Source organism: Ictidomys tridecemlineatus, chromosome 2 (assembly GCF_052094955.1).
Source record: "Ictidomys tridecemlineatus isolate mIctTri1 chromosome 2, mIctTri1.hap1, whole genome shotgun sequence".
Taxonomy (NCBI): domain Eukaryota; kingdom Metazoa; phylum Chordata; class Mammalia; order Rodentia; family Sciuridae; genus Ictidomys; species Ictidomys tridecemlineatus.
In genome coordinates, this window is record NC_135478.1 from 96,612,081 (window position 1) to 96,630,643 (window position 18,563).

Consider the following 18,563-nt stretch of genomic DNA (forward strand, 5'->3'; position numbering starts at 1 on the left):
GACTTTGTGTTCTCATTATTTTCACAGAACTCATTTGGGGAGCTACCTTGACATCCATTAACAAGGTTTCAAACTTCCTATGTCTTATTTATCAAGCTGCTTCTGTGTTTTAAGTGCCTTTATTTGGAAATCAAGAGTAAAATTTTCCCTATTTTTGATCTATCACCCTAGCCTTCAAGAGTTAGATCCTTTAAGAAAATTATGACAGAACTGCCCTGTGATGCCGGCGCCGAAGATGGGCATTCACATGAGCTAAATTGGCCTTGAACTCCGACTGCAGGAGATTCACTCATTCATTCATGATGATTCCCAGGAGGAGGCTGGCCCCATTCCAGTCCCTGGGGATACAGTCGTGAATGGGACCACTGAGGACCCTTCTACTGTCATGCAGCTCAACTTGTAATTCAGGCATTTTGTTAGTGAAACAAGGGGACAGGCCGTATGTGACATATGCTGACGTGGAGAGCTTGCCTCTGTGATGAAGATACCCTAGAATGGGGTGGGCAGGACACAGGTGCAGGTATTATGCTGAAGGCAGATGGGGTTTAGGAGGTGACAAATGAGAAATTCTTCTTTTAAGGAGGAAAGATAAATAAGAGCCCAACTGCATGCAGCAAGGTCAGGCAGGGGAGCAGAAGGTCACTGGTCCCAGACAGGATTGGCACCCACTGGTTCCAGAGTGAATGGCAGGCTCCAATGTTGGAACACAGTGACTTCCCACCATCCTTCAGCATAAAACAGTTTCTTATTGATAAGGCAACTTTTAGGTATCCAAGGATTATGCTCAGAAAATGCAGATGGATCAGTTCTCTTCTATTTCCTGTCCCCAGTCCATCTACTGACGGGCTCAGGAATGCAGGGGTCTTCCCCCAAGCCATCAGTCACCTCCTGAACTTTGTCAAAGTGGCTAAAAGACTCTTATATTGAACTATTTTTTTTCCCCTGCCAAGAACTGCTCGTATGCACACCCTGCTCCCTGGACAGTCAGAGCAGAACAGAGTCAGGATTGTGCTACCAAAGGTGTGAGCTATTTGCAATTGTATAGGAAACTGCAATTTTTTTCCTATTAGTATCTGGGGTAATCAGAAGAAATTAAGCCCAGAATTACCCAGGTAATCCTGTAAAGTGGGACGATATTAATAACTTGTTCTTTCCTAGTGGGTGGGCTTTTCAGCTTCCTTAACATCTCTGCTCATTTTCATTCCATCAAAAGCTGATTTTATTTCTTCCAGTCAGATGCCTCATCTTCCACCAAGCTGCTACCACAATCAGCTTATTTCAAACTAAGCCAATTCTGGTTTTATTTGGATGATTGAGTTATGTAGCTTGTGTCCTGTAACAAAATCAGCTCTGTAAGAAGAGCCAGCTGTGGAGAATCAGGCAGAATTGTCCCAGGTAATGGGATTTTCTGGGCATGGTGGACACAAAGTGGAGCAAAAGGCTGACACGCTCATTTGTAAGACATTTACATCGATTAATGGTTCTCCACAGGCTGCAGTAATTGGAAGAACTTGAATGCTTCCAAGAGGGTTGATGAAAATGAAGAGAATTGTTCATTTTGGGAGTAAAACTGCTGGTTGTTTAAAAATAGTCCTTCTAGAGATATTCAATATTTGTGGATGAGGCAGAAGGTATAGTTCAGGGGCAGAGTGTTGGCAGCACCAAAAGGAAAAAATAAAAATAAATAAAACCCTAAACTGTGGGTGGTGTGGACATAGTATGGACGACAGCAAATAAATCAGGAAGGATTTTCAGTTCCAAGGTGACTCTTCTGGTCCCATCTTGTTCCCAAGGCTGTTTCTCCTTGCTCAGAGAAGGGCATTGTGTATTAGGATATTGGGAGCTCCATCTAGTAGGGCTACCACTCTGCAGCACCTGCATGTCATCTTCACACCTTTGAAGGTCCTCATCAGGAAGGAGTCCCTCCTGGGTTGCCAGCTGCCCCCTGGGTGTGGAACGGAAACCTCTTCACTGCCAGCTCATTATTTACTGCTCACTTTTTTTTTTTTTTTTTTTGCCCCAATGAGACAATCATGGACCCATGGAATCCATGAGAGAGTAAGGCCTTGTGTCATGTCAGACTTAAACACCGGCAATGTCACTTCCATGTCTTTGCTGGACAGCAGCTAATCCTCTGTCCTGTGTTCATCCCCATCATAGTGAAACCCTCTATTTCTCTGGGGGAAGATTCTGGGGGCTAGCAGCAGCCCCTTACAAGGAAGATGCCTGGATATGTAGACCAACGAGGAGACCTGGGTGTGGGATACTTGTGTGGTTATTTCATACTGCATATGAAGAAAGTCAGGACATGTAAGACATAGGGATAATATTTGCAGTGGATTCACTGTTTGGATGACAGAGATCCTTATAGTAAATAAATTTAAATTGCCCTACTGTAACAAGACAGCCATGTAGAAGTTTAAGAAAGAACCAATCGAATCTCATGTCCTTGGTGGAAATGGTTCAAGGAGGATTCTGTCCCTGGATTCACTTTGACCCTATTGAATTCCAAATCACCAGATTTCACTCTTCTAGCAAATCCCAATCATCTTGCTCAACCTCTACTAATAAATTGACTCTGGCTGCCCTTCTGTCTTAGGCAGCATCTCCCAAAGAAGAAGCTGCTGGACAACCAGGGGCTTCCCAAACCGACCACCTGTCCCCAGTGTCAGATAGGAGAAAAGGGGAGTGAAGAAGGCAGGTGAGGCCCTCAGCCAATGGCACACCTGTCCTCCAGAGACACTTGCTATTCGAGCGCAAGCTTAGGGCCTGCGCGTCCGGAACTTCCACTGTCTTAATAGATCCAGGTAGAGGCATGCCCGGGTTGCATGTCCAGAATCCTGTGTGCTGGGAGATGATTGAGAGCACTAACAGAGCAAACCAAGCACCCCATGCAGCAGGATGAGCCCAAGCTGGTAACATATGGTTGGAAGGAATGAGGGCTGCATGTGTTGGAGTTTCCCTTTAACATGATCAGAAATTTTCCAATTGAGGGAGACATGGGGAGCTGAAGCTTCTGTTGTCTTCAAAAGTTCAAGTGCCATTTTGATAATGATTAACACCAAATTTTGGGAGCGAGTCTGAGACGGTGTATTTTCAGGGGTGACAAGGGAAGAAGCTTCAGTTATCCTCTGGCTTCTTCTGGAGCTTACTGTTTCATAACTGATTTATCTCTACTCCATTTTTTTGTTGGTAAAATAAAATAATATTCTATATGAATCCATTTCTACACTATTATAGAAATGACAAAATTGTATAGATGGAGGACAAATTAGTGATTTTAGGGGGTGGTTTGTGATGACAGGAGGGCACGGCTGTGATGGTGAACAGGCCACATGGGGCCTCCCTGGGTGCTGGAGTGCTCTGGGCTGTGACCCCATCAGTCCTCTCTGTGGCCATTATCCTGAGCAGAGTTGACCAGGCTAGGAGAAGACTGGGCCAGAGGGAATTAGAGAAGCATTGATTATTTAGTTTGTATGAATAAATAAAGAAAATTAAAAGCAGCCAAATGCCATTTTATAATTGAAAGATAGGTTCACATTTGTTTTAAAAATGAACCTTCGTATATTTTCAAGCGTTCATTTTTTCCTAAACTGGAGAAAAGAATGGCTTCTTGGAGTGAAATTTGTTCTTTGCAACATACTCCCTTTGGAGGGAACATATGTTTCTTAAAAATGCTGCTGTAAATATGGATCTAAGGAAAAATTTAATTACACAAATGCAAAAGAAAAGAAAATCATTCAGCCAAACTAGAATGACTGTAATATGTCACGCTGTATCTTTACTACTTCATAAAAATTGTGATGTGATCATTCAATATTCAACACTGATAGATGGTTTTATTATTTTTAAAAAATTCTTAATATGCATAATTTTGATACGAGGAAAATCTTATATCTATATTTTGGACATAATTTGTTTACACAGCCCTTTATCTGGTGGGGGGTGGTTTCTGATATTTGGTACTTACATAGAACATTTGTGGAATTTGTAGCAGAAATCATGGCAGCAGCCAGCTCTGTGGATGGGACACCCTTGACTCTGCAGTGCTGGGCCCCTGGTCCTGGATGCTGAAGCACTCTGAGGTCAAGGAGCTGAAACTACAAGGCCAGGTGGTGGCATGAGAGGGTGACACCTGACTGGTAGTGAGGCATTTTTTTTTTTTTTGGTGGGGAGTGGGTACCAGGGATTGAACTCAGGGGCACTCAACAACTCAGCCACTTCCCCAGCCTTATTTTGTATTTTATTTAGAGATAGGGTCTCACTGAGTTGCTAGGGCCTCGCTTTTTGCTGAGGCTGGCTTTGAACTCACAATCCTCCTGCCTCAGCCTCCCTAGCTACTGGGATTACAGGCATGTGCCATGGCACCCGTGAAGCATTTCTGAACTTTGCTTAACATCAGCAGGAGGGCGTGATGCTTTATACTGGTGTTGGTGCTATCCTGATCACAATGTCTGGATCACCGTGTCTGGATCAGGCTCCAGCTGGGGCACAGTCCTTGGTCCTAGGGCTCAGGGCTTCCTGTCCTCCCTGATCCTCCTCCTTCTTCCCTATTCTTTCTGCTCTGCCTCACACCCAAGTTCCCTGGGAACTTTCTTTCCCACACCGCTTCCAGGTCCTGTTGTCCCCATTGATATTGCTGTGGCTTATTTTCATACCAAACATTTTAAGGCACCTAATTCTCAACAGTCCTTGTGAAATGATCCTCCTCTGGTTTCTCTCCTGCCCCTCTTGATCCTATTGAAATAGTAATTTTGGTGGCTGCCACCATTGAAGACTCACTCTCTGGCTTCTATTGAATCATCGCCAGCTCAGGGCTGTAATCTTCTTATTCACCTGGAAACTCAAGTTGGGGGTTGGAAGAGATGAGCCCTGAGTCACAAGTCCTGAGTAGCAGAGTTTGCACTCAAACCCAGCTTGGACTCACACCAAATTCAGGGCTCTCACAATTGTATTAAATTGCTCACCCCTTATTAGTGCTAACTTTGCATATTTTCAGGATAAAGTTCTGGCTTATGGCATGTACGTCATGCAAGTAATTGCTAAACTCATTGGCCACTGCTGAAATTGTAAAACCCTGTTTTAAGAAGTCTAAATGACATCATTATGGCCTTTGATAGGATGCTAAAAGGGAGGGTGGGGGAAAGAGGGAGAGTAATAAAGAGAAAAATCATTCAAATGTAAAACATAAATCAAAGGAAATAAATGCAGTGGCATGGATGATACCTCTCCCATCCCCAGTTTTCACACAGGCACACAAACTGGATCTCGTCCTTCTTCTTCCCAAGACTGTTTGAAGGTGGCTGGGTGGCTCTGTGAAGAGGCACTGTCTGAGGGAGCACACAGGCTGCACCTGCCATGGGGTGTCTCTTTAACTCTGGCCTCTCTCCAGCCCCTGCCTCCCAACACCTCCACTTCCCTGACCCCAGGCCTTCATCAGCATCGTGAGCAGTCACCGCTACAGGTGGATTCTCCGATTACGGATTCACCTGCTCACTAAAATGCATCTGTAGCTACAAAATCCATATTCAATACACTTTGAGAACCATTCAAAGACGTGCAGAATGGCCAAAAATTGGAGTTGCCCATGAACATATTTCAGCTCAGGTCAAGGAAAGTGACGCTCAGCCCTTCTGTGGACTGACTCAGACTGTAAGCAGATTCCCACCCCATGATCCACCAGTGGCATGCAAGTCAAGGCTTTGAGCTTTGGTGGTTGACTTTGCTGTTCAGGAGACCCCAGGAAGAGGGCTGAAGTGCCATTTAGAGTCCCTACGCGTGGGAGACTGTGACAGGCCTCACTGAGCAAAGGCAGGAGATCAATGAGGCTGCTGATGCTGCTCAGTCACGAAGACTGGCTGGAGAGCAGTGCTCATGAAGCAGCGTTTCTTCAGCAAGATGGCTTTGAACAGAAACCCGCATAAAACCGGGTGTGCACTGGAATTATGAAGCAATGTAACCCAAGATCCCCAGGAACCGGGTCCTCTATTTCCCCTGGGGACACTTGCTAATCCAGTGTTTTCTGAGACTTCTTAGAGTATAACCACTGCAGACAGTGAGGATCCACTCTCCTCCTTGGAGTCTGTCCATCCTGACCCAGTTCCATCTTGCAGCTCACCTGCTAGTTAGCTGCACCTGTGCTTCTGAGTGTCCTGCACTGTTTGTCTGGGTTCCCTTCCCTCTGAGTGAGGGGCTGTCTTCATTTGCCTGTGATTGACAGCCCAGTGTCTGGCCCGCCCCTTCTTCTAGTGTGGGCATCTTGACTGTGCCTGAGGGTCCTCCCTAGCTCTGTGGGATACACGGGTGTCCGTCCTGATCCCCACCTTTCCTATGGAGAGGGCAGGGCAATGGGGCTGGGGTCTGAACTAACCTGGGTCACTCAGGCATGTGAATCTTGAGTTGGACAGACTGACACACACTTGGGGCTCTTTGACCAAGTTCACCTGTGTTCTACATCCCCAGGGCTGATATTTCAGTTACTAGTCTTTTCAAGGCCCACTTTGTCTATTTAATTCTGATGCAATGACAAATGTCACGTGCTTCATAAAGCACACCCCCTCCCCCGACACACACACTTTTTGTTGTTGTTATTTTCTACAGCAGACTCAGCTAAATCTCTTCTTCTATGGTATTTTCCTGCCATCCCCTCTGTTCGCTGATGGCATTTCCCCTCCCCTTCACCCCGACACTCACCTCCCACAGGAACACATGGGACCTTTCACTGGAATCTCCTTTCTGTCTCCTGAAGCCCCTGGTGTGGAGGGACAGGGAGCCTCGGCAATCCCACTTGGCCAGCCAGACGGCAAGGCTCACCCAGATCAAAAGGAAGTGCACAGACATGAGGAACCTGGAGACGGAGTCAGAAGCCATTAATGAGTTCCCCCTCTCTGTTCCATCTAGAGGTGTCACATGAAAGTCTGTCTAGGATGAGATTCTTGTCACAGTAAAGCAATCAGCCTCCTGGCAGCTTTGGGGTGAGAGGGAAGCGTAGGAAAAGCCTCGGCCCAGAAAGCTGGGGCTTCCTGCCTCACCCCAGAGTGCTTCCCCACTGTCACAGGATGCCAAGGTGCATCTCCATGTGGGTGAACGTGATTTTAAAAGCGCTGTTTTCAGAACCATTTTTAGCTTACAGAAAATTGTTCATGAGGTACAGACAGTCCCCACAGGTCCATCTCCCTCCCTGAGACAGTGGCCCTTTTCATTAATGTTCTGCATCCCTGTGGAACATCTGTCACCATCAATGAGTGGATACTGGTGTGCTGCTGCTGACTGGCTCCATTGTTTACCCCAAGATCACACCTGGGTGAGGGGCATGGCCAACACTTACTGTCCTGTGTCCACCCCCTCACTGTGATGCTGAGTAGTGCCACTGCCCTTGGGGACCTCTGAGCTCCACCTGTCCTCCCGACCCCGACAACTACAAGGTTCCTCACCTCTGCCAGAGGCTGGTCCAGAATGACCTGAACTTGGCTCCATATACATGGAGCTTTTCCAGATCGGCCTCTTTCAAGAAGCACTATGCTCCTTGAAAAGATAAGGCTCCTCCGTGTCTTCCTGTAGCTTGGTAGCTCATTAAAAAAACAACAACAACAAAAAAAAACCCAACTCCATTCTGGTCTATGTGTATTTGTTTTATAATAATAACTGACTCTCTGTTGACTTTCTGTTGTTGGGGTAATTCCTCCAAGTGTCTCTTTCAGGTCACAATTGCTAGCACAGAATAAATGAATCAGAAATGAACATTTAAAAATTATAAATTTAAAAATGATGCAGAACACACTAGAACAGGGTCGAACAAAATGGAACAAGACAAAAAGGAGAAGAAAATACTGAACTAATTACAGTTAACAAAGAAGTTTTGTTTCTGTCGTATGCATGTATGAGGATGTGGGGGCACAGACCCTGACACAGATCTTTCTCCCTGGGTATTTTTACTGTGGGTCATAGTCAAAACTTTCACAATCCACTGTTCTGGTCTGTAGCTTGAAATACTGAAAGTTCATATTGGAATCAGAGGAAAGAAAAATGTGGAAAGAAGGAAAAAACCAGAAAAGAGAGAAAAGCCACATGTGGTAGATATTGATTCAGAAAACATTATTCATGTAGCCTTATAAAAATTATTAATTAAAAATCAATATTATTAAATATACAGTAATTACCATTTTTTTACATGTTTGAAATATTTTGCAAAGATTAATAATATTCTATAAAGTGGCATTCTTCTTCTTCTTCTTATTATTATTATTATTTTGCAGATGAGATCCTTTATGTTCAGAGACCACCTCCCCAGTTCCCATGGGGTGTGTTTGCTGGATTTCAACTCAGGTAAAGCACCTGTTTTCTTTGTTTTATCACATCTCAAAAATGAAGGTGAACAACTTCTGGAAATTTTTTTTACTCTGGGTCATAGTCAAAACTTTGGGGAATTGATTGTCAGTAGGTTAAGAATGCCCGACTCCAGGATCCTGTAGCTCAGAAGGCAGCAGATTTGCCTCTTGAAGGAGGGGTGACAGATGGCTTTCCCCCTGGGCAGGGTCTGATGCCACCATGAGGGGAAGAGCCTGGTGTTCATGGGCTGAGCTGGGAGTTTTGAGGGACCCGCAGTCCACAGCACAGACTGGGAGCAGGGACCCTGCACAAACTGTTCCTGTCTGTCCCTTCTTTGAATCGTCCAGTCATTCTATGGATCACTGTGAAGCCCATGGTAGAGCCCTCTGAACAAGGGCACAGCACAGGACAAGAGACACAGTTGCTGTCCCTGTGGAGCCCACAGTCATATGGTAAGAGGCCAAAAGAGCAAACAGCACAGACAGAAGTGCTGCCAGGTCTGGAGGAGATGAAGGTGAGATGGAGCTCCCCCGGGGAGCTACCAGAGACCTCTGCTGTGCAGAGACCATGTCTAGCAGAGATCCCCAGACAGAGGGAGTGAGCTTCCCACTGTCTGCACACAGGGCTGTGTGCCGGGCCCCACCCAGCCCACACAGACCTTCACCCGAATGCTTAGTCCTGCTTCTCTTTAGGTCTGGAAAGAGAGAACTCTGAGGAGCCGACAGGGCATTGGGTAGTGGTGAGGGGTCCTTTCTTTCCTCACAGTCTACATTCAGATCTCTCGGGGTCGCTTACACTGAAAATTCCTTGTTTTCTTATCAATCGTGTGCGTATTACCTCAATTCGTAAAGTGCGTGGATAACACTTTGTTGGAACTTATAGTTCTAGAAGAAGTGTGGACGAAACATTCTTCTGCCCCTTTGGTTTCTCTGTGGACACCAGACAAGATTTCTAGATCAATCTATAAGGGAAAAAAGCTATCAGTTCTTTGAGATGCTGTTCAATTGTGGTCTCATAATTCAGTTATCTAGGAATAATAAATTAATGAACACTTCTTTGACCACTTGTTTCTGCCCTGATGGTCTGGAGTGGTCACCATGGAAACCAGAGAATGCCCACCTGACCATCAGTGGATGCAAATGTGGAGGTACAAGGGCAACGCAGGGCCAAGAGCAATGGAGCCCCTGTGGAGGACCCTGGGAATCAGAGCTGTGCTGAGGCTGAATGTTGTTCTCATTGCACTGGGAGATGTGCTGTCAGCTTTCCATCCCTGTGACAACGCATTTGAGATATAATTTGTAAAGACAGAGGACTTAATTGGGATGATGATCTCTGTCCATGGTCAGTTGCCCAAGTGGCTTTTGAGCCTGTGGTGGGGTAGAGCATCATGGTGTAGATCAAAGTGTGGAACAAGGCTGCCCCTCCCCTTGGGAGAGAGAGAAAAGGAGTAGGGGTCCCATATCCCCTTTGGGGGCAAACCCCCATTGATCTAACTTCTTTCCATAGGCCCCACCTCTGAGGTTCCTCACCTCAGAGCACCACACAAGCAGGGACCAAACCTTCAGCATATGGTCTTTGGGGAATATTCCAGAACTAACCATGGCAGGAGAAGATGCTGCAGTCCTTTTGGGAACAGCAACAGCTTCTGAGCTTGTGGCTGCAAAGTGGACTCCATGAGCCACTGCTTGGCACACACCGCTCCCTGCCCACTCATTCAAAATGGGCTCTCAAAGAAAGAGTGGTCTTCAGGACATCCACCAAGAAGTCATGCTGGACAGCTCCAAGCAGGGCAGCCCGCTCTGTGAGGAAACTCAGGCCCATCTACAGGGTTGGGAAAATTCAATAATGGAAAATTCATGTCATTACTATTTGAGGAAATTTTCCACTGAAGCTATAAATTTGGAATTTTTCTAGTGTGTTCCCTCTGTTTAACTCAATGTTTCTGATGGAGAACTCCAAAAGAAAAAGAAATTGTGCTGGTCATCTCCCAGTGCAGGCATAGGGCTGTGCTCATTTTTAGGGGGAAGAAGGTAATTGAAAATTTATCAATCTGACAAGATGCATGAAAGAGTTACATTTCTCCAAAGCTGATACTGTTTTTTTTTTTTATTCTGTATTTTAACAATGGTAATAGGTATCATTTTAGACATGATTCAAATATGAAGTAATGGACAGTTTAGCACATTTAATGGGAAGTCTTTAATCATTTGAAATCCATCTCAGTATATATTAAGGCATTTTACATTTTAATCACAGTTTTTACTGTTTTAAGAAATTTCTTCACCACTTACAGAAATTGCCTGAGTGGCAGTACAATAAATTGGCAGGTATTTGAAAGGCGATTAGCAACATGTATTAAAACATTTAAAGATGCATTTGTCCTTGGTGTCTGCAGCCTGACTCTGAGGCACAGGCCTGAGGACATGGGGTCAATGGCATGGGTGCTGGTCTCCTCTGGCTTCTGGAGAGTGTCCACTCTCTTCTGATACTGGACCACCAGTCTCCTCAGGGAATGCCCCCACTCTCAGTTTGTCCAGGTGGGTTGCCTTGTCCCAGTCCCACTCCAGCTGTGTCCCAGAACTGAGACAATCAGCACTTGCTATCTCTTAGTCCCCAGCTCAGATTTGGAGATATGACTTAATTTCACTCTGTGTCGCTCAGGTCCACTACAATTCAGGGAGTATAGTGAAAAGTACAGGGATCTGAATTGTCGTTCATGGGGTGTTGTTACCTCTTACCATCCACCATGCTAGAGAAGTGTCAGATATGAAGGACTGTGCTCTGCCATCTGGCTTCTGCTGAAGTTAATGACAAATCCAAGGACAGCAGTGCTGAGTGTGTAGGACACCCCTCTCGGATGTCAGCTCCATAGTAACAGTGGCTATACCTGGATCCCTGGACTTGTCAATTTATTTTACCTCCACATCCAGGAACTTATCACATGCTCAGCCAATACTGCTGGAATTCCACCACAAAGCAAGCAGTCTTCTGAATATGTTAACTGAGCACCTGGGTCCACCCATTCCAGAAGCTACCCAACCAAGATTTCCAAGTCATGCGGTTCAAAATATGCTTTCCTAAAAAAAAAAAAATATGCTTTCCTCTTATAAGCCAATTTGAGTTGTGTTTTATATGAATCAAACATTCCTAATATTAATGGAATCCAAAGGTATTTCAGTGACATTTTTCAGTTTTCTGTCACTTATGTATTTTAGGATTGCTAGATGAGAAACAAGCCTGTCTATTTGCAGAGATAGCCACAATCCAAGGGCTCTGAGACACCATGTGCTCAATGAGAATGAAATTCACGGTCTCCTGGTTTTCCTTTCCCTACAGTTCCAGACACCCATGAAGGGAATCAGTGGTGGACTGAGGTCCCCTGCAGTCCAAGAGTTGGTGTATGGCTGGACTCCAACCTTCCCTTAGACTCCAGGCCACTAGCTCCCAAGAGCCCAAAGGCAGAATCTCAGACTTCACTCCAATTGTTCCACCCACAAGATCCTTCAAGGGGCAAGGATGCTTTCCAAGACTGAACCTTCATCCAGATCCAGTTCATAAAACCTGTCATAATAGAAAACTAGAATCAGCAGTGTTAACCAAGGAACTCTCCATGTCTACAAAAGCAATGAATTGTTCATGTCTATTTCCATATTACGTAGCATCTGACTGGGCAGCACATGACAATCAAATAGTGCTGATTTGCCAACCAATATTTATGAACTACATGCAGGGTGCTTTCTCCTGAGCCACGCAGGAGACTCTGATGAACCAGGAACACACAGGCTTGAATCTCCAGGTCCTCATGGTTGTGGGGAGGTGAGAGGCAGGGGCATGTAATCAGAAAAGTGCCTCCAGGTAATGGTGGGATGAATGAAGGGAACCAACAGGGAGCAGGCTGGAGAGCAAGCAGCAGGGAGGAGCTACCTTTGTAGGCCAGGAAGAGCAGGAGCCAGTCAGGTGCAGAGCTCGGCCACAATGATCCAGGCTGAGGAAAAGGCTGAGGCAGGAGCCCAGCCAGCGGAAGGAAAAAGAGGGTCCAGGACCCAATGTCTACAGAAGCCTATCCAGTGTATATGTGCTACTAGACAGCTATACACACTTTCTATAATTATTCAGTTATAGTTGAATTATTGCCCTCCCCAACTCATCTATTCAGGTCTTACTCACATGACTCTCTTTGGAGATGACCTTTAGGGGAAAAATTAAGGTGAAACAAGTTCATGTGGGCATCACCCTAATCAATAGGTGTCTTCCTAAGAAGCAGGAGAGGCATCAAAGGTCACTCTCCCCTTATGTGAACATCAGGAAAGAGCCACCAGGATGCAGCGAGAAGGTGGTTGTCTGCAAGCCAGGAAGAGAAACCTCACAAGACATCAGATTGGATAGCACCTTCTTCGATTTCCAGCATCTGGAAGCATGAAGAATAAGTTTCTATCATTTAAGTTACTGATTATGGTCTGTGGTATTCTCTCATGCATGGCAGCTCAAGCTAATGAATTATATAGCTGACTCAATACATGCATGCATGTGTGTGTGTGTGTGTGTGTGTGTGAGAGAGAGTGTGTGTGATTACTGTATGGAGTGAATAAAGTTAACCAGCAGACTCCATCTTGAAAGAGAGGTCCTTTATAAAGCAGGCATTAGCAAACGAGGACAAGAAAATCTGACCCAATGCTTCTTTTGCAAATATAGTTCTCTGAGACACCGACATGCTTGCTTTGAATGAACTGTCCATGTCTATTTCTATGTTATATGCCAAGCATGTTAAGAAGTCATATCAGAGTCAGGGGGCCACAAAGCCAAAGCCGTCTACCATTCTTCTCTTTACAAGAACAACTTGCTGTTCCTGCTCTAAAATATTAGCCCATATAATAAGCTGATGAATGATCTTTATTTTTCCTTTTCCCTATTCTTGAAATTAAAATACACTACTTACATAATTTAAGAGCATCTACACATAAACAAGCACCGTTTGAGGCTATGCATCAAAAGCATTCAGGATAGATTTAACTCACGTATGCAAATATTCAAAGAAATCGCTTGGACACGCCGCATAAATAGTAAATGAGATTATCCGATCGTGTTTGCTGTTCCTTTTTACCCCGTTTCCCAGGAATAAATTATTGGTAAATAAAGTGGTGTTTTTCCAGGTCCCAGCAGCATTTATTGTTCTCTGAGAAATCTAATCACTGTAGATTTTGTCTTCGCTATCCTTCAATATTCCTTCATTTAAAGGTCAATGTGAGCTCTCATTACATAGTCCCTGACAATAACCATTCTTAAAAATATTATTCTGACCTAATAAAGTTACTTGTAGGCCTCTACCTAGGAGTAGGAGGCAATGCTAATCGACTGTAGACCATGCAAAGTCTAGGCTAGAAGGTCTCACGGTGGCATTGCTGCCCCTTACAGCCACACTCCGGTGACCTGGGAAACGGTGTCCTGTCCAGTGCTGCTGTCTGGGATGTGCAAAGCAGCTCCTCTTCTTCTCCAGGGCTCACTTTGAGAAGCTTTGAAATGCCCACAGGTTTCTAACTAAGCCAAAACCCGAAGAAGGACGTGAAATCTAGAGGTGATGAGGAATCAGGGAGACACACTCTACTCTGGCCTGATGTGCTGTTTTGCCACAGAACAAATCTACCTCTGGGAAAAACCGGGAGAGTTGGAGATGTTTTTAAAAGCCCTATTTGTTGACATTGGGGACCTGCTGGGACAGCCTGTATCTAGCGGCCAAGAGGCCAGAAGGATCAGAAATTTACTGGGGTGAGACCAACCTTTTTGTATCTTCCCTCCAGAGATTTACTGGCTCTGAGTAGCGCTGGACACAGGGTGGAGAAGTCAAACAGATCCTCACAAGAAATATAAAGCAGGCAAGGTTTAGGTAATCCCCAGAGACTGGAAAATAAAAACGGAATGTGGGGCTGCCCAGCAAGGAGGACAGGGAGAGCCAAGGCCTGTAGAGAAGGGACATGGACAGAGGGGCTCAGCTTGGCCTAACTTACATGATGCAGCTGGCAGTGCCTACAGGGTGAGAGCAAGACACTCTGCAGAGGCTCCTGTGGGTGCTGGGAAGGGGGCAGGCCAAGCAGGAGACACACAGGGGAAATGCACTGTGGAACTTCCGAGGCTTTGACAAACTGCTCATCTTCTTGGCCTAGAGACAGGGGCTCAGGGAAAGAAGCTCCTGCAAGGCCAACTGGGTTTGTCATGGGAAGTGGATTGTGCTGATGCTGCATCCAGAGCCAGGCCCAGGCTTCCGGCCTTTGGCTCTCAGTCTTTCACGTAGCATGGAGGTCCTCGTGCTGCATCATCTCAACAGCATCAGGAGGAAATTTGAGCTGTGACACTGCTCTGCAGCTGCTGAGCTGTGCAGCTGATGAGCTGTAGGAGCTGCATGTCATAGGAGCACACTGGATGGGACCTGGCTTCTAGACGCAGTTGAATAAAACTGTGTTTGCTTACCGGCCTGTAGCTTTCTCCAAGTGAAGCATCTCTCCTGACTCGGTTTCCTTGTCTACAACATAGAGCTAATGGAGTATCTACTTCACAGGGAAGTTGCAAAGATGGGATGCACTGAGACCTGTTTAACAGCAGAAGGGTGCTCTGCATTTAGAAATCTTTGCAGATGACAGATTTACCACTAACCTTAAGCAGATGGAATACCGTCATGTGATTTTAAGCAACATTGATTTATGGCATGATAGAACAAGGATCTTACATGTAAGAAAGAAACTTCCAAGCTGGCAATCAGAGAAAGTTTCCTTGAACATTGCTTGCCTATAATTACCTCTGTCCCAAGAATCCATAGCACCAGCTACAAGTGACAGGTATTGGATTGCAATAAACATGGATATATTTCATGGTTTTCTGGCAAATATTTAACAACAGAAAAACAGGCATGTGTCTGTGAGTTGTCTGTAAATAGTACTGATGCAAATGATATGTAAAATGGCATTTGCAATTAATAACAGAGGTGAATATCATTTATTAGAACTCCCTCTAGCCACTCAGTACCCAGTTTTTCTGCTGATTTTTGCTGAACTTGTGTCTCAGTTGACAAAACATGGCTTTTGCTGAACCATGGTCTGACCAGTGGATTTCATCTCAGTCTGTTCTTCGCATTAAACTTACTGTGGTTACATCGAATAAGTGATCTACTTTTGAACTATTATAAGCTTTATATGATTATGTTCACTGTATGGAATCTTCTTCAGCCTCTGCACTGCTCACCGTGGGAGGACCATCTTTTTTACTGTTGGAATAATTGCAGAAGTTGGGATGTTGTTCAGTTTAACATCATTTAATAATGGCTATATTTAACAATAAGCTCATGATTTAAAAAAAAATAGCCTACACGAGTCTGGCAGGAGCTGAGTTTCAGTACACCACTGCTACCAGCCTCTCCCCAGTCTTTATTCTGAAATATGAGAAGCCTTAGGTGCAGAAATGGCTGTGAAATCTTTTATTACCTCCATTAGTTTGAAAAGGGGTTTGTGTAATCCTCTTTGATTGTGTATAAATCACCTCTACTTTCTGCCTGGTTCTGCATGGTCTCCATAAAAGAAAGTGAGATGCTGAGCCCTAATTATACATTAACAAGCACAAATTAAAGGTGGCACAGAAAAGCTTTTCTATTGGCGGGATTGATCATGGGATTCTGGGGAGCTCGGCTGATGACATTGGATAAGCACTTCCCACAATGCCCAGGTACTAGAACATAGTACATCATGTCAGCCCCATTATGTGTCTGAAAAGGTCCCTGAGCACAGCCCTCATTTCAGATGTTGAAAGTAGAAAACTGCTGTTTCCTGAAGTCAAATGGTCTCAATTCAAATTCCACATAAGCTACTTCTGAAGCAAATGACCAGAGCATGCCTTAACTTCCTCCTACACAAAATGGGGACAGATCAGCTGTGGCTGAGTACTTTCCACAGTATGGCACCTAGGAAGCCAACAGAAGGGCCAGCTTAGCTATTATATCAAGGCCAGTATGGATCCTGTAGGCCACTACCAAATGGGAAATCAGAGAAATGTTAACACCCAGGAGCTCCCTAAACAGATGTTGGCGGAAAAAAGGGAACGAACAAGATAGGGTGAGGCACCCAAGAGCTAGCAAAAGTGGAAGCAGCAACTGCCCAAAACAGAAAGGGCAGGAGGATAAGCCCGTCCCCAGGACCTCAGGAGACCCCCATGGGGGCTGTGGCCTTCCTCAGAGAAAGGCAGGAATCTGGGAAGGTGGCCAGGCAGCCAGGAGGTAGGGAGGACAATGCTCTGACCTGTCTTCTCCCTGGCCAGCAGTCCTCCTATGGCCTCCAGTTGGTTCAACATGCCTGGAAGTCAGCAGGCCGGGAAGTCAGGTTCAGTGGGACCAAGGGGTTAGCATCCTAGAAGGGGCAGGGCAGGGTGCAGAGCAGGTCAGCAGAAGCAGGACAAAAAGCATCTAGCAAAGAGGACCACTCTGGAAGCTCACAAGCTGTAATCGGTAAGAAAAGGGGCAAAGCTGTCTCAGCAGAGCCTCAGTCTCCCTTCTTTTGTTTTGAGAGATTTTGGAATGTATTAATAGCAAACAAGTTTCAGTGTAATTATACCCTGCTTAGATGTATCACTCAGATCTAAAAACAAAAACAACAACAACAACAAAAAATTGAGAGCAGTAGCATCATGAGGAATTATTGTTTCCTTTTCAGTGTGGTAAACTGCTATGCACTGACATATCAATGCATAATTGTGGTCCCAGAATTGACAGATGTTATAGTTTTCCAGTAGATACCAGGTATATGGGAAAGGACGTAAACTCTCAGGGTTGAGGGTGTAGCTCAGGGGTAGGGTGAGTGCAGAGCACATGAGGGACCCTGGGTTACATCTCCAGCACTGTGTGACATGAGCCGCAGCCTGGGGCGCCTGGGACTGTGCTTCTGGTCTTCAGCGATCATCACCAGGCCGCTGAGACCTGCTCCTTAAGACATGGACTTCACAACTGGGCCTGGAGCCTTGGAAGAATGAATTTGGTAAATTGATCATCAGGTTGTGTGAGCCAAGCCTGCCACATAGGAAGGGTTATAGCAGTGTCCCTTAGCTCTGCCGGCAAGTCAAACCTCAGCTCTGAATTACAAATTCAGGAAGAAGACCAAAGCTAGGAGAAAGCAAATCTAAGTTAGTGTATAACTTTGCCAGTTAGACTTGGGCCATGTTCCCTGGCTGATGTGCAGGTATTGCTCTCATTAAATCGATCAGTTCCATATTCAAAGGACGCCTCCTAAGTCCACTGCTGCCTGGTCTCAGCACATCTCCTGTTCCTGTTCTCTGTGGGCTCCCTGGGAGCTCTAAATAGAATCATGAAAATCTGTTTAGCAACATAATGAAAAGAAAACCAAGTTTGACTTGCAAATCGATTGCCTTTGCTATGAACAGAAATAAAGCAATTTACTATTTTTTTTTTTTTTAACTCAAAGAACTACTCTTCTTTGTCAGTTCCAATTATATGCTGTAAGAGGAAAGACAAGACGGAGCTGTATCTTTGGGGAAGGGCTCAGTCAAATTGAGGGCCTGTGTTTTCAGTGAATGAAACCATTCAATAAATATACACATAAATGGGGGGAAAGCCAGGGCTTTTTCTTTACCCATTCTTTGTATTTGAATAAACCACACACTTCTTCATTGATGTATATTGGGGTCTTTTTTGTTATAGCAGCCGCCATGCTCTGCACCACTATTAGATGGAGCAAGGCCAGCCCTTGAACCTGCAGAGCTGGGAGCTAAATCTGGAACACACCAGTGGCTGTGGTCACTCGGCCTGTGCTCGAGGGTCCTAGAATCAGGCGGGGCTGAGCGTCTTGGCCTTCTGAAAGATGATGCCGCATGTATGGATGATTGTGAGCACATAGATTTCAGAAACTTGGAGAAGATAGAAATTATGGTATGTGTTCTTCTCCCTCTGCCTGAAACTGGATGAAATCACACCCACTGACTAGTCAGCTTTTCCTCATTAGGACCAAAATACCTGACATAAGCAACTTAAAAGAGGAAAGTACAGTTTTGGCTCACGATTTCAGAGGTTTTCTGTTCGTGGTGAGGGGGCTCCAAGACAGAAACCTTAGGGAGAAAGGGTGTGAGAGAGGATGGCTGCTCTGAAGGAGAGAGAGAGAGAGAGAGAGAGAGAGAGAGAGAGAGAGAGAGAGAGAGAGAGAGAGAGAGAGGAGCCTGGGACAAGACATATCCCCAAGGGCACAGCCCCA

General features: G+C 45.3%; 1 long non-coding RNA gene across 4 annotated transcripts in view; it reads left to right on the forward strand.

Annotated features, from left to right (window-relative positions):
• The window catches only part of LOC144375272 (uncharacterized), a 159,989-nt gene that overhangs the window by 97,284 nt on the left and 44,142 nt on the right, over positions 1-18,563 (forward strand). For 3 of the 4 annotated variants that reach the window (XR_013434887.1, XR_013434889.1, XR_013434888.1), the window contains 2 exons: positions 8,256-8,325; positions 11,665-17,993. This is a non-coding gene — a long non-coding RNA (uncharacterized LOC144375272). Of the gene's footprint in view, positions 1-8,255; positions 8,326-11,664; positions 17,994-18,563 lie in introns of those variants that run through there. The other variant, XR_013434890.1, reaches the window with a different exon arrangement.